Genomic DNA, 13,081 nt, shown 5'->3' with positions numbered 1-13,081 from the left:
CTCCTTCGATTTTTAATGAGCCTGAAGTGACAAGTGCTCAGATGGACCTTTTCTGTTAAGGAGTCTGAAAAGGAACGAAAGGGACTACTCTGGAAATCTAGGTAGAGGGATTACCAAACCAATCGCAAAACTGCAGAATACTTTTTACGGTACGGCAGTCAATCTTCCTGAATGTTGTGTTCATTGCAATGCGATCGATAGGGCAGCAGACACGGCTTCGTATGGATAAAGGATTAAGCCTATTGGGGTCTCCCAAAATATACTCGATGGTACGTGGGAAAACAAGTCCGTACTGGCACTTATCGCCTCAAAGTGGAGGAATCACCCAACCATCAGTGAGAACAACAGTTACCAGGCTTTACGACGTCGAAATATGTCTCTAGCCTAGACTTCTAAATGTTGTGCGTTAAGTTCCAAAGCATTGTTAGATTCATTGAATTTATTTCATAGTTGATCTTGTTTATGAAGTTTCCCTTTTAGGTTCACCGTGAGATGTAGATGTAATTCCTAAAATGCAATCTAAGATGATAAACAAACTTTTTATCTTCTTTGTGCAATGAAAATCCTAGCTACTAAGGAAAGAAAGATAGAATCTTTTCACAAAGAGCAAAGAGCACACTCTAAATGCACTTTCCTAAATCAAGCCAATCAGACTGTCTATATGCAAATGCACATGCATGTATTTGTTTTCGACTTTCTTAGTATATGAATGCTAAAAAGAAATTTGATGCACAAATCTGAATTTCTTTTCAAGCAACAAATATCAACAAGTTTCTTTTCGAAATAAAAAATGGAGACGATCACAACACTTTACGATTTTGAAATGAAGACTTGTTCTTGACACTAGAAAATTACAAATTCAAACCAAAAACAATAGTAACAAGATAATCACCCATAAACAGCAATCAAACTCTTTCCTACGACTGAAATCGACACTTGCGACAGTTTCAAATCAAAGGACGACAATACGATTATGCTACTTTTGCAAAGGAGAACTGAAAATGACTCAACAAACACACAAAAACATCTACAGTTCTTTTGTACAAAGGAGGCAGAATAACAGCAAGGAAAAGGGGTTTCAAACAGACATATACTGATTACAGGCAGCAAAATTCAGGAATAGAACTGGAAAGAATGAATCACAGAAACCAAAACTACACAGAGCCTAGTCTGATCAGCGCACCTGTAACACAAAGAATTTGAAATGTAGCGCACCTTGTCCACTCGGGAAGTGTGCTGAAGTTCAGATTCTCTGAACAGTACCTGCGCTAGGCCAGAAACGAGATTCTGTTTGGGTTCCGGGTCACAGTTTGCAGTTCAGTTCTTGGGTTTTGGCCGAGCAAAAAACAATCAGTAATGCAACAATCAGGGGTAGATCTAAGGAGGATCTAAGAGCTATCACAAGGGCAGTCAGATAGTTTGTGAATCAGTTGTTTAAATCATAAACAGATCCAGTAGATGGATTGAAGTAGCATTTATCTACTTTGCATTTTTTATGGCAAATGCAGTTCGAATGCTACCTATAAGTTTATGAAACAGACAACAAAGAATGATAAACAAACAAACTAATTCTTCCCCAGTGGAGTCGCCATTTTGTTACAGGGAAAAGTGTCTATATAGAACTGCTCTATCCCACTAAGGTGTGACAGCTGCCTTAGAAACAAACAGAGAAAAGCTACTTTCGTTTTTCCTTTATGAATTATAGATAGAGAGGAACAGAAAGACCAACCTCTGTCTTGTGCTAATCTCCTGATTTTATTCCTCTCTTCTTTGATAGTCTTTAGCTACCCGCTCCCTTGCATGCCCAGCTTCACAAAGTACCTGTAAGATCACAGTAGCATAGCACTATACAAAGACATGGATCTATAATCATAAACAATCTAGGATCAGATGTAAATTGACCATACAAATGTAGCAAACATCAATGACACAAGAGCATGGAGGAAAACTTGAATAGCTTTTATTGATAAACAAGAAAGAGCCAAGAGGAGTTACAACCAGTTGTTCTGACCCAGCATCAACCTCTCAGCAAGGAAGCCCCTCTTCACCTCATACAAAGCTTAGATCACCCAACAGTCTGATGTTTATCTCAAGAAACCAACAACAATTCCTTACAATATGCAAAATTCCAGCCTCTGGATCTCTGGGATGAGGGATCCATATATAGATATCTATAATGGAGATGAATCAGCTTATGATTTGATTAGTGTCTTCCCTCTGATAGTTCTTGCTTCCAATTGGAGATTGATGATCTCTTACTCATCCTTGGTCGAATTCAAAGAGGCAAGTGTCACAGGAGAAGATTCTGGAAGCTCCCATTGCCTCTCCACCTCGTGGAATGACCCTGCCATTTGTCATTTCTCACCCATCGCACCCCATAGAAGGGATTTTTGAAATGCAATGCGCCCACACATTGTACTTAGGTGAGATGCAACGCACTTGGCCAGTGGAGCAGCTGAAATGATCATGTTTTGACCAATTTTGAGTAGTTTTTCATGGAGAACTTCTGGGGGAAGCTGTAATCTGTTGACCTTGTTCCTTTAGGGGTTAGAACAACACTTTTAGGGACTTAGGAGCCCTTGGTTTATGGAAATTTCATGCTTGGGGTTGTAGGGCCCAAAAATGTCTATAACACCTGAAGCAGACGTCGACTAGACTCACTTGGATTTTCTGGGGGGTTCTCTTCACTCGAGACGGTTTAGTGGAGAAACTTGTGCTAGTCTATTCATTAAGCAGGTTGTCGGGGTAACTGTTCCAACTGCCATTTTTGTATTGAATTCTGCGACGTTGGATTTCATCACCAACTAGTGTTTTCGGTATGGAAAGTTATTGTTTGTGTGTGGTTTGACCTCCTAGATTCTTTAGGTGTGTGATTCAAAATTGTTTGGTTCTTTAGAGACTTTAGGTGGTTTTTATTGAGATTTTTCTTTGTTTGCATGTGAAGTAATTAAAATATTTAATCATGGCTGAATTACCGAGGTAGTCCCGTAGACTTCGGGGCCAACTTCCTGAGTTTTCACCAAGCCAGCTTGAAGGGCTACGAGCCCTTCTAACTCCTAGTGACAGTAGAGTTGGGTCACCCGAAGAAGGAGAATCTTCTTTAGTTGTGCATCCTGATTATCAAGTTCAAGCACCAAAGTATATTATTGAACCTGTTTCATTTTCCGAAGTTACTGGTATTTTTTCTTCTAGTAGTGAATTAGCCGAGGAACCTGAAATTTCTAAACCTGAAACTGAACCTGCTGCTACTCCATCATCAGGATTTGCATCTCCAACTTCCAGTGGTCCTCGTTCACCCAGGGTAGGAAGAGTCATTACCCAAAATCTTCCTTCTGGACTTATTGCTACTAAAGAACTTGTTACTCCAAAAGAAGGTATACCTTTCCCTAAAAATCAACCAGCTATAGAACTTAGGGAGCGTGAATTGATCTTTTACAGTCCACCTAGGAGGCATGCTTGGTAACTTTCATTAACAAATTTTCTAGAAAACTCGGGACTAAGTTTTTCACCACCTCGCATTCCTTTCATCCAACACCTAGAGGTTATTATCCTCCTCTGAATATGTCAAGACAGTCATCCATGTTTTCTCAATCTCTAGAAACATTTTTATATGGCGGTCCTTCTGTTCCCTCTAGGTATCAGTCACTTACTGGTACTTTTTCGGGAGCATCTCCTCAACCTGTTGAACAAGGGTTATTAACTGGTAATAACGGAACTAAGCTGTTAAGTGTAGAAGATATTCTTATGATGTCAGGTACCATTCCAAATCCACAACCTCAAGGTAGTCAGTTACCTCCTGGGGGGCAACCTCAAGGTCCTCAATTATCGCCTGGGGGGAAACCTCAAGGTCCTCAATTATCGCCTGGGGGGCAAACTCTAGGTACCCAATTATCGCCTAGGGGGAAACCTCAAGGACAGTACATACCTTCGGGACAGTACATTCCTCAAGGTCAACCCCAGACTCAGTATGTACCTCAAGGTCAACCCCAGTATCAATATGTACCTCAAGGTCAACCCCGGTATCAGTACGTGCCTCAAGGTTATCAACCTCAAGGTTAGTACTCAATCTAAGGTTTCCAACCACCTTCAGGTCAATCATTTGTCAAAGGAGCTGGAAATTTACCTTTTAATTATCAACCCTACCCTCAACCCAGTTATGGTCCTCAATATGCTCAACCTTCTATGGGTCCATACCCCAGAATGAACTTAGTGTGGGATCCATCTCAATCCCAACAGATCTTGCAACAGAACGTGCAGTTGTCATCTCAATCTGGACAAACCTTGGTTTTGGTTCAACCCAACAACCTATCCAGCCTACTATTCACACTTCTGTACCTTCTGTAGTTTCTCATCCTGGGCCTAGTTCACCTCGAACTCTGCCTGAAACGACTGCTGCAACATTTGTTCCATCTACCCCACCTACTTCTGGAGTATCATCAGCTGCAATTTCTACTGTTCCTGCATCAACTACTCAAGCATCTTTACCTTAGTCTGGATCTACAATTCAGACTTCGGTTCAAATGCCTGTAGGACAACCTGGTCCAAGTACGGTTGTCACAAGTCAACCTCAATTTACTTATCAACCGTACCAGGGACAATTCCAATTCGGTCCTGCTATGCAGAACCCAGTCTATCAGTATCAACTGTACCCTAGATATACTTATCAGCAACCTCAACAACCCCAGTACGGTCCGGTTAATCCTCATTTTCTAGGAGGATATAATATCCTAAATGCAATTCCAATTCCTAGTTATCCTGGATATCCTCCTCCTGGGGCTAGTCTCATGACCCAGGGTTTTCGAGACCCTAATCGTCAGTTACCGTTCATTGCAACTTTGGACTTGCCTGATTTGTTGTGCCTTACGAATGATCTGATAAATTATCTTCCGTTTTGGCCGCCAATGTCGAATAAGTTGCCCAACGACATCCCAAAGTTTGAAGGTAAATCATGAGAGGATCCATTGAACCATGTGATGACTTATCACCTCTGGTGTGCATCTAACTCCATTTCAGATGATTCAATTCATTTACAGCTTTTTCAACACACTCTAATTGGCCTTGTGGCCAAGTGGTACATTGAGTTACCGCAAGCCACTTTTCATAATTTTACTCAGCTAGCTACTTCATTCTTAACTCATTTTCAGTTGCCAGTCAGATATGACAATGGCACAGAATTATTAACTTCATTAAAACAGTCAACATCCACTTATATTTCAGATTACATTCATGAATGGAGACGTCGACGACGTTTAGTGAAAATTTTTATTTCAGATCAAATCTTAGCAGAATGGTTTGTCAAATCATTATTACCTAAAATCACTGAGGATGTAGCTAACGCAGGAGTCGTTACTAAAGAGCAAGTAATTGCTCAAGCTCAGTACCTTGACCTCGTTTATACGTAGTCAGGTACCTTACATGAGAAAATCCCCGACCTTCCTAAACAAAATCAAATAACTGCAACTCCTTCAGGGTCTCATGCCGCTGATGGTATGATTGGTACAGTTAATACCAAAAGTAAGAAGAAATCTTCCAAGAATTTTTCTCCAATTATAACTTTACCAGATTCCCTGACAAGCGACTCTTCCACGGAAATTTCTGCCGATATTCATGTTGTAGAGTCATCTACGGCCAAATCAAAATCCGGTGGTAAAAAGAAAGGGACAAAGAAAAATAAAACAGATAAAAATTCGAAAGAGAAACCAGATAAAATGGAATCTACTGATGAGAAACGTAAACCTCGTTATCCTTGTCTCATTTGTGACGAAGAGCATTTTACAAGAGACTGCCCTCATCGTGCTGAGGTTGCAAAAATCGTTAAAGGTTCTCAAACGCCTACTGTCTTGAAGGATCCATTTCCTAGTCAAGACAGTAAGATGATAGGTTCTTCCTCAAATGCCTCAGAAGAACCCATAATGATGATGTCCCATGTTAGGATTACGACACGATTGCAAGATTATGGAACTAAAGTCCTATTGGTGGTAAGGAAGCAGAATCTTCTAATTCGAACCCATCAACTTCAAATCCCTGTTCCGGTCCACTATAGATTGAGAAACCTAACCCAGACTTAGTAATCAAACCGCCCGCCAAGGGTATACTTCGAAAGTCAGCTTTCAATCCACATGTGAGAGCTGCTCAGAACTATAACATTGTTGAAGATCTAGCTATTTCACCTTCAGCAATGTCGGCTTTGGAGGTGCTGCAATCATGTCCAGCACAACGTAAATTGCTATTGTCAGTTATAGGAGCTGTTGACATTCAGGACTCGAACCTTATAATTTTCGATTTAGAAAATAGTACACCTCGCTTACCTCATAAAATGGCTTTCCAGATTCTAGTGTTAGTCAAAAATAGACCTTGCTATAGGACTGTAATTGATGAGGGAGCTTCAATGTGTATTATGTTGATCCAGTGTTGGAGATCGCTTGGTTCTCCTACACTTAATAAATCCCTGACGATTCTAAAGGCTTTTGATGGTCGTGGATTCCATCCTTTTAGCATTCTACAGGATTTACCTATAGGGGTGGAAGGAAAAACTGTTAATCTAGATGTGGAAGTGGTTGATGCCCCTCTATATTACAACCTTCTCTTGGGTCGTAGTTGGTCTTACACTATGAATGTTGTTGTTTCATCGGTCTTTCGGCTCGTAAAGTTTCCTCATAATGGAAATATCGTAACTATAGACCAACTAACTTACTTTCATCCAACCCAGCCTCTTCTGAAAGTATCTAGCATGTCGGCAAGACAACTATCCCTTATAAGGATGTTGGAGTAGGATTAGTTAAAGATTCTGGTTTACTAGGAACTTTTTCCTTTCCTCCTCCCAATGTATCGCCTTCTACTACAACCATTCATATTATTTCATCAGACACCATTGTTTATGATGATCCTTGGATCATACCTTCTGAATTTGAGATGGATTCATTTGGTGATGCTATGCCTTTGAGTCCCTATGAAGTTGCGTATCAGGCTGTACAGTCGTTTTCCGACTCTTCTTCAACCGAAATTGACTTAATGAATGTGGTCCATGAAGAATCACTTTCAACATCAAACTCGGATTCAATAACTTTTTCTAAACTTGTTCATACAGATGAGCAGATCCGTGAAATATTGTCTGTTGATGATTTACCATGGGAAGATCTTCATCATAAATTTTCGTTTTTACTTGAGATTGATCATTTTGAAAATGATTTTTCATCTATTTTTACAACTGATTATGTCAAGGAACCTTAGAATCCATTGCAAAATCCTGAATCTAAGTTAAATTTGGAAATATTTCTCGAACATTTCCTATTGACATTTCAGTTAAACCTGGAATTGTTGAAAACATTCATATAGGTGCTTCTTGTACGGAAGATGAAATTCAAACATATAAGACCCCATTTCAAGAATTCCACGAGGTGTTTGCCTGGTCATATGAGGAAATGCCAAGAATTGAATCCAGCAATTGTTGTTCATGAAATCAAAACTTACCCGGATGCTAAACCCATCTGGCAAAATTTGCATCAAATTCACCCGCAAAAAGCTGCTGCTATTAAAGTAGAAGTTGAGAAATTACTTAAATTAGGTTTCATTTATCCAATTCCCTTAATGGATTGGGTATCAAATATTGTTCCTGTTAATAAAAAGCAAGGAACAATAAGAATATGTATTGATTATAGGGATATTAATCGAGCCTGTCCAAAAGACAATTATCCGACTCCCTATATCGATCAAATCATTGATGATTGTGCCAACAGTGAAATATTCTCCTTCATGGATGGTTTTTCTGGTTATAATCAAATCAATATTCTACCTGTTGATCAACCAAAAATGGCTTTCATTTGTCCATGGGGGACATTTTCTTATTGCAAATTACCTTTTGGGCTAAAGAATGCTGGTGCAGCTTTTCAAAGGGCCATGTCTTACGCGTTTCATGACATCAAGCGCATTTTGCAACCCTATCTTGATGATTTACCTGCTCATTCATTATGTAGAGCTGATCATCTCATTCATTTACGAGCAATCTTTATGAGGTGTAGGCATTATCGAATTAGGTTGAATCCACACAAGTGTGTTTTTTGTATAGAAACAGGTCGGTTACTGGGATTTGTTGTTTCGAAATCCAACATTCATGTCGATCCCTCGAAGGTTGAAGCTATTGTCAAATTGCCTCCTCCTTCAACTCTTCGCCAACTCCAAAGTTTGCAAGGGAAAGCAAAAAATTTACGTCGATTCATTCCTAACTATGCCGAGATAACAAAGGGTTTTACCAGATTGTTGAAACAGAAGACTCCATTCTTTTGGGATGAGATAGCTAACAAATCTTTTGATGCACTAAAACACGTGTTGAACCATGCACCGTTATTGCATCCTCCCAACTACAACTAGGATTACTTCTTGTATCTCGCCGCCTTTCATTCCACCATTGGAATGGTATTAGTTCAGGAAGATGAATTCGGTAGTGAACATGTGATATATTACCTTAGTCAAACTTTGAATCCAATTGAGCTAAAATATTCACATGTGGAGAAATTGGCCTTGGCAGCTTTTCAAGCTGTCCAACGATTTCGTCATTACATTTTACTACGCAAAACTACTGTAATTTCCGATTGCAACCCTGTGATCTATATTTTGACCAAACAATTGCTACGGGGCAAGTATTTCAAATGGATTGTTATCCTGTAGGAATTTGACTTGGAGTTTGAAAAATCTAAGTCAAAGAAATATTTAGTTTTTGCCGAGTTAATGTGTGACTTCCCATGTGTTGATACTGAAACTGTGGAGGAAGAGCCTATTGCATACGAATCCTTGTTTCTAATCAGCACTCTTGATCCATGGTATGGAGATATCATCATATATCTCCAAACCCAATCCTTTCGGCCTAAAATTTCAAGATCTCAGCGTCAGAAAATACGATTCCAATCCCAACAATACAAAATTATTGGAGATACACTTTATCATCGTGGGGCGGACTCTGTTTTCCAACGTTGTTTAACTCATGAGGAAGCTAAAAGGGTTCTAAATGACTGTCACTCTAGAGCGTGTGGCGGTCATATGTTTGGGTTTTCCACAGCTCAAAAGATATTGCGCGCTGGCTATTTCTGGCCATCTTTGTTTAAAGATTGTATTAACGTGGTCCGAAAACGCCACAACTATCAAATTTTTGATCGAAAGATGCACACTCCACCTGCTCCTCTCCACCTTATAATTTTCATCGGTCCTTTTGCGAAATGGGGTATCGATTTTATTACATGTAAGCCTCACTCGGCTGGGGGCATGCGTATATCATCCTTGCAGTAGATTATTTTACCAAGTGGGTCGAGGCGATGTCTACATTTTCGGCAGATGGAAAAATTGTTGTGATTTTTGTGTTCAATCATATAATTTCTAGGTTTGGTGTTCCACAAGCGATTATCACTGATCATGGGCATCATTTTCGAAACATTATGATGACTAAACTAACAGATCAGCTTGGCCTGCGTCACGATAGTTCAACTCCATATTACCCACAGGCTAATGGTCTGGTTGAAGCAATCAACAAAGTTCTAGTCATTATGATCTGAGGAATCATTGGGATTCATAGGTCGAATTGGCATAACATGTTATTTTCAGCGCTTTGGGCGTATCGAACCTCAGTAAAGACATCAACTGGTTTCACTCCTTTCCAACTAGTTTATGGTTTGGAAGCTATGTTACCCATTGAATGCGAAATCCTGTCATTGCAAATGGTCATAGAATTACTTCTAGCCACTTCCGAAGAGGAGAAACATTTGTTGTACTTGGCTTAGCTAGATGAAAATCGACGTGATGCTGCACTAGCAATCGAAACTCATGCCAAACGTATTAAAGCTCAGTATGATCAAAATGTTACACCTCGTAATTTTTCGAAAGGAGATCTAGTCTTACTGTATGATCAAGCAAATGATAAGTTAGGCTCTGGAAAATTCGTACCCATGTGGCATGGTCCTTATATTGTTAAGCGAAAGCTGGCAAAAGGGTCCCATGAATTGGTAGACTTTGACGAAGTCTATTTGGGTAAACCCAGAAATGGTCTCTACCTGAAGAGATATTATGCTTAAATCTGGGTGTGGATATTTTAGTTAGGTTAGTTTTCTTCCTAGCTGGTGTGTTTTAGATTAGAAAAGTGTGCTTAGTTTAGAGAGTGTTTTTGTCATTATTCCTGCTTATATTGATTTTACTCTTGATATTGCAGATGTCGACGTCTCTCCAAACATACATTGGTTTGTTGATGGTGCTTGTCGTAATACACGAAACATTTCTTCCGCAGATTGGGTTATCTATTCACCCTCTGATGAGTTGGTATCTATGCATGGGGTAAGCCTTGGTCAAACAACGAACAACATTGCAGAGTATAGTGCAGTGATTGAGTTATTATATGAATCCATCTCATTTGGCATTCAGAGTTTGATTGTGAGGTTAGATTCTGAACTCATTGTATTGCAGCTTAATAGAGTTTATGCCATTAGAAATCCAGTGTTATTGAGATTATTTTTGAGAGTTCGTCTCTTGGAACGTGAATTTGACTATATTGAGTATCAACATATTCCAAGATATTTAAATACATTAGCAGATGCAATTGCTTCTCGAATGTTAAGTAGACATTTGCAATAATCGAATAGAAAATTTAAAAACATTTCATAACATGTTTTACAAGATAGCCAGTAATAGTGATATAGCATAGAAGTGTGTCAAATATACATTGTCTTTGATCATAGGTTGAAAAACACCTTATGATTGGCAAAAGTGATAAGTACAAAAAGAAAGAATGTCATATGAGTCTACAACAGGTGATCATCCTATCACTGGTGATGATCACGATAAGAAATCACTATAAGGGCCACCCTACAAAGGAACCTCCTGAAAGGTCCTGGGACCCTAATCACATAGCGTCGTAGCCTAAGAGGAATGTCATCTATGCTAGTCTCTGGAATGTCTACTGTCAAACGCTCTAGATGGCTTTCCAATTCGGCCAGGGTCTCTGTAGATTCGTCCCGTGGGGCTGTTGCTGCTGCAGCTGGCTGTTTCCTCTCATAAGGCCAGAGAGTGGCTAGTCACTGTGGACCTACATCTGCATTTGAAACTTTTTACTATCAATTTTGGAACGATTTAAAAACAAAAAAAAAATAAATTAGAAAATGTTGAGAATCATTTTACCTAAGTCATCTCACTGCTCTCCTGGTGGAAGAGCCATGTCTGGGTCACCACAATAATCCATCCCAGCATAAGGAAAATCTTGAATCGCGAAAAATTGGTTCTCCAACCAATGAAAATGCTCAGGAGGAAATTGAACAACCTCTGAACCCTCCTCAGGATGAAAGGCCATAATTGTGACCAAATGCATCAGCTTGGGCTCTCAAGGAAGTCCAGCTTCAATGGAAAGATGCTGTGGGACCAACATTGGGACCCTCTCTAGAACAAAGCTCACAACTAAGAAACCATATCCAAAGTTTTTCAGTTGTACGTTCTTTGCTCTAGTCAGTTGGCCTTTTACATTAGCCAACAGAGCTTTGCACCAATTGAAGACAGTGCCTCGAAAACAGTCTACTGCCATACGCATTTGGGATCCAGTGGCCATATGTAGTGCTGCACTTCCACAGAGTCTAGTAATAGTAAATGCAATCACTTTGAGTTCAGGACGAGAAATGGTTTTTATATCAATCCCTTTGTCCTTGGTTTGGTCGTTACAAAACTCTAACCGGAGACTATCGACAGAATAGCCACCTGGCCTAGTCCCGAATAGAGTCAATTTTTCACCTCTCTTAGGAAAACCAGTCAAAAAGTAAATGTCTTCTGGCTCCATTTCAAGCTGGTGGCCACTAATAATGAAACACTGGTCCTGCAAATTCCACCTGTCTACCAACCATTGCAGAAAGTCCACTTTGGCCCTCATGCCAGGTATGGCCCAGAATTTAAATAAACTGCATGCCTTTAATGCATCAATTGAAGGTTGATGATTGATTGCGGCGAGGTCCACATCCTCGTGCTCCCGTTCCCGCCAGCTAAGCATAATGTATACCCTACATTGAAAGAAAAGGCGGATTATAACATTTTAAATCAAAGTTTTTGGGAAAAAATTGAAGAATTTGGAATTTTAGAACATATGCCACAGGGACCGCACCCTCTAAGTTAGAGACAGTGCGTAGGTCTGCACTCTGCCTAAACAACAGGTGCGGGCCCCTGACTTTTTTCTACATGCGAAAAATTCGGGGTCCGCAGGTTTCGCATGCTGCACCTGCAGACCTCCACGAGCGGACCTTTAAACAAAATTCTTCCTAAAAAATCAAAATAAAACCCTAAAAACAAATTTCAAACAGTTGAAATGCAAGAGTAAGGTGATGTGGATTACCTGGATGTGACGATGTTCGATTCCAACGGATAGATTTTCCGCAATCTTCACGGGAAGTTTCGTACCCAAAAGCTCTCTTTCTCACTCTGAAGTCAAACGGTAAAAATGAATTTACAAAAGCCCTTTTTATAAGCTTTTTTGAATAAATGAATTTTTAATTTGTTTATTTTTTACTTTAAAGAGGTAACTTTTGAAGCATTTTTATTTATTTTAAACAAGTATGAGTAATGTTTGAGTTTTTGTGCAGGATAATGGATTTTTCAGGAAAAATTGATCATTTTTTACAAAAAAATTAGAGTCACCTTTAAGCTCTTTTTTGACTCCTAAAATATGAAAAGATCGCCAAGTTTTTCTTTTTAAGCTCGTTAAAATGGAATTAAAAAGACAATCCACTTACAGCTCTTTTTTGACCGTATAAACATGAAAAGATTGCTGGATTTTTGTCGTTTCAAATTCGATATTGGTTATAAAACGACGTGTCGTTGATCGCTTTTTTACTTTTTCGGATCAAAGACACTAATTATGAAAAGTACTCCTTGATCGTAATGGTCAAGCGGTTCTCTCAAGTATTATTTTATACTTTTTCAGGCTTGGGAGACAAAATTTTACGAAAAAGGACAACCGTGGAGTTTTCTTAAGTTTTTCTTCCAACTCCCTAAAATTGAAAAACACCGAGTTTCTCCTATACTGGACTCGTTAAAATTTAACAGTAAAGGACCTGTTCAATTAAAAATA

Source organism: Pinus tabuliformis, chromosome 2_2, assembly GCF_031772625.1.
Source record: "Pinus tabuliformis cultivar Carrire ecotype Pingquan chromosome 2_2, CPIR1, whole genome shotgun sequence".
Taxonomy (NCBI): domain Eukaryota; kingdom Viridiplantae; phylum Streptophyta; class Pinopsida; order Pinales; family Pinaceae; genus Pinus; species Pinus tabuliformis.
Note: the sequence above shows the minus strand (reverse complement) of the source record.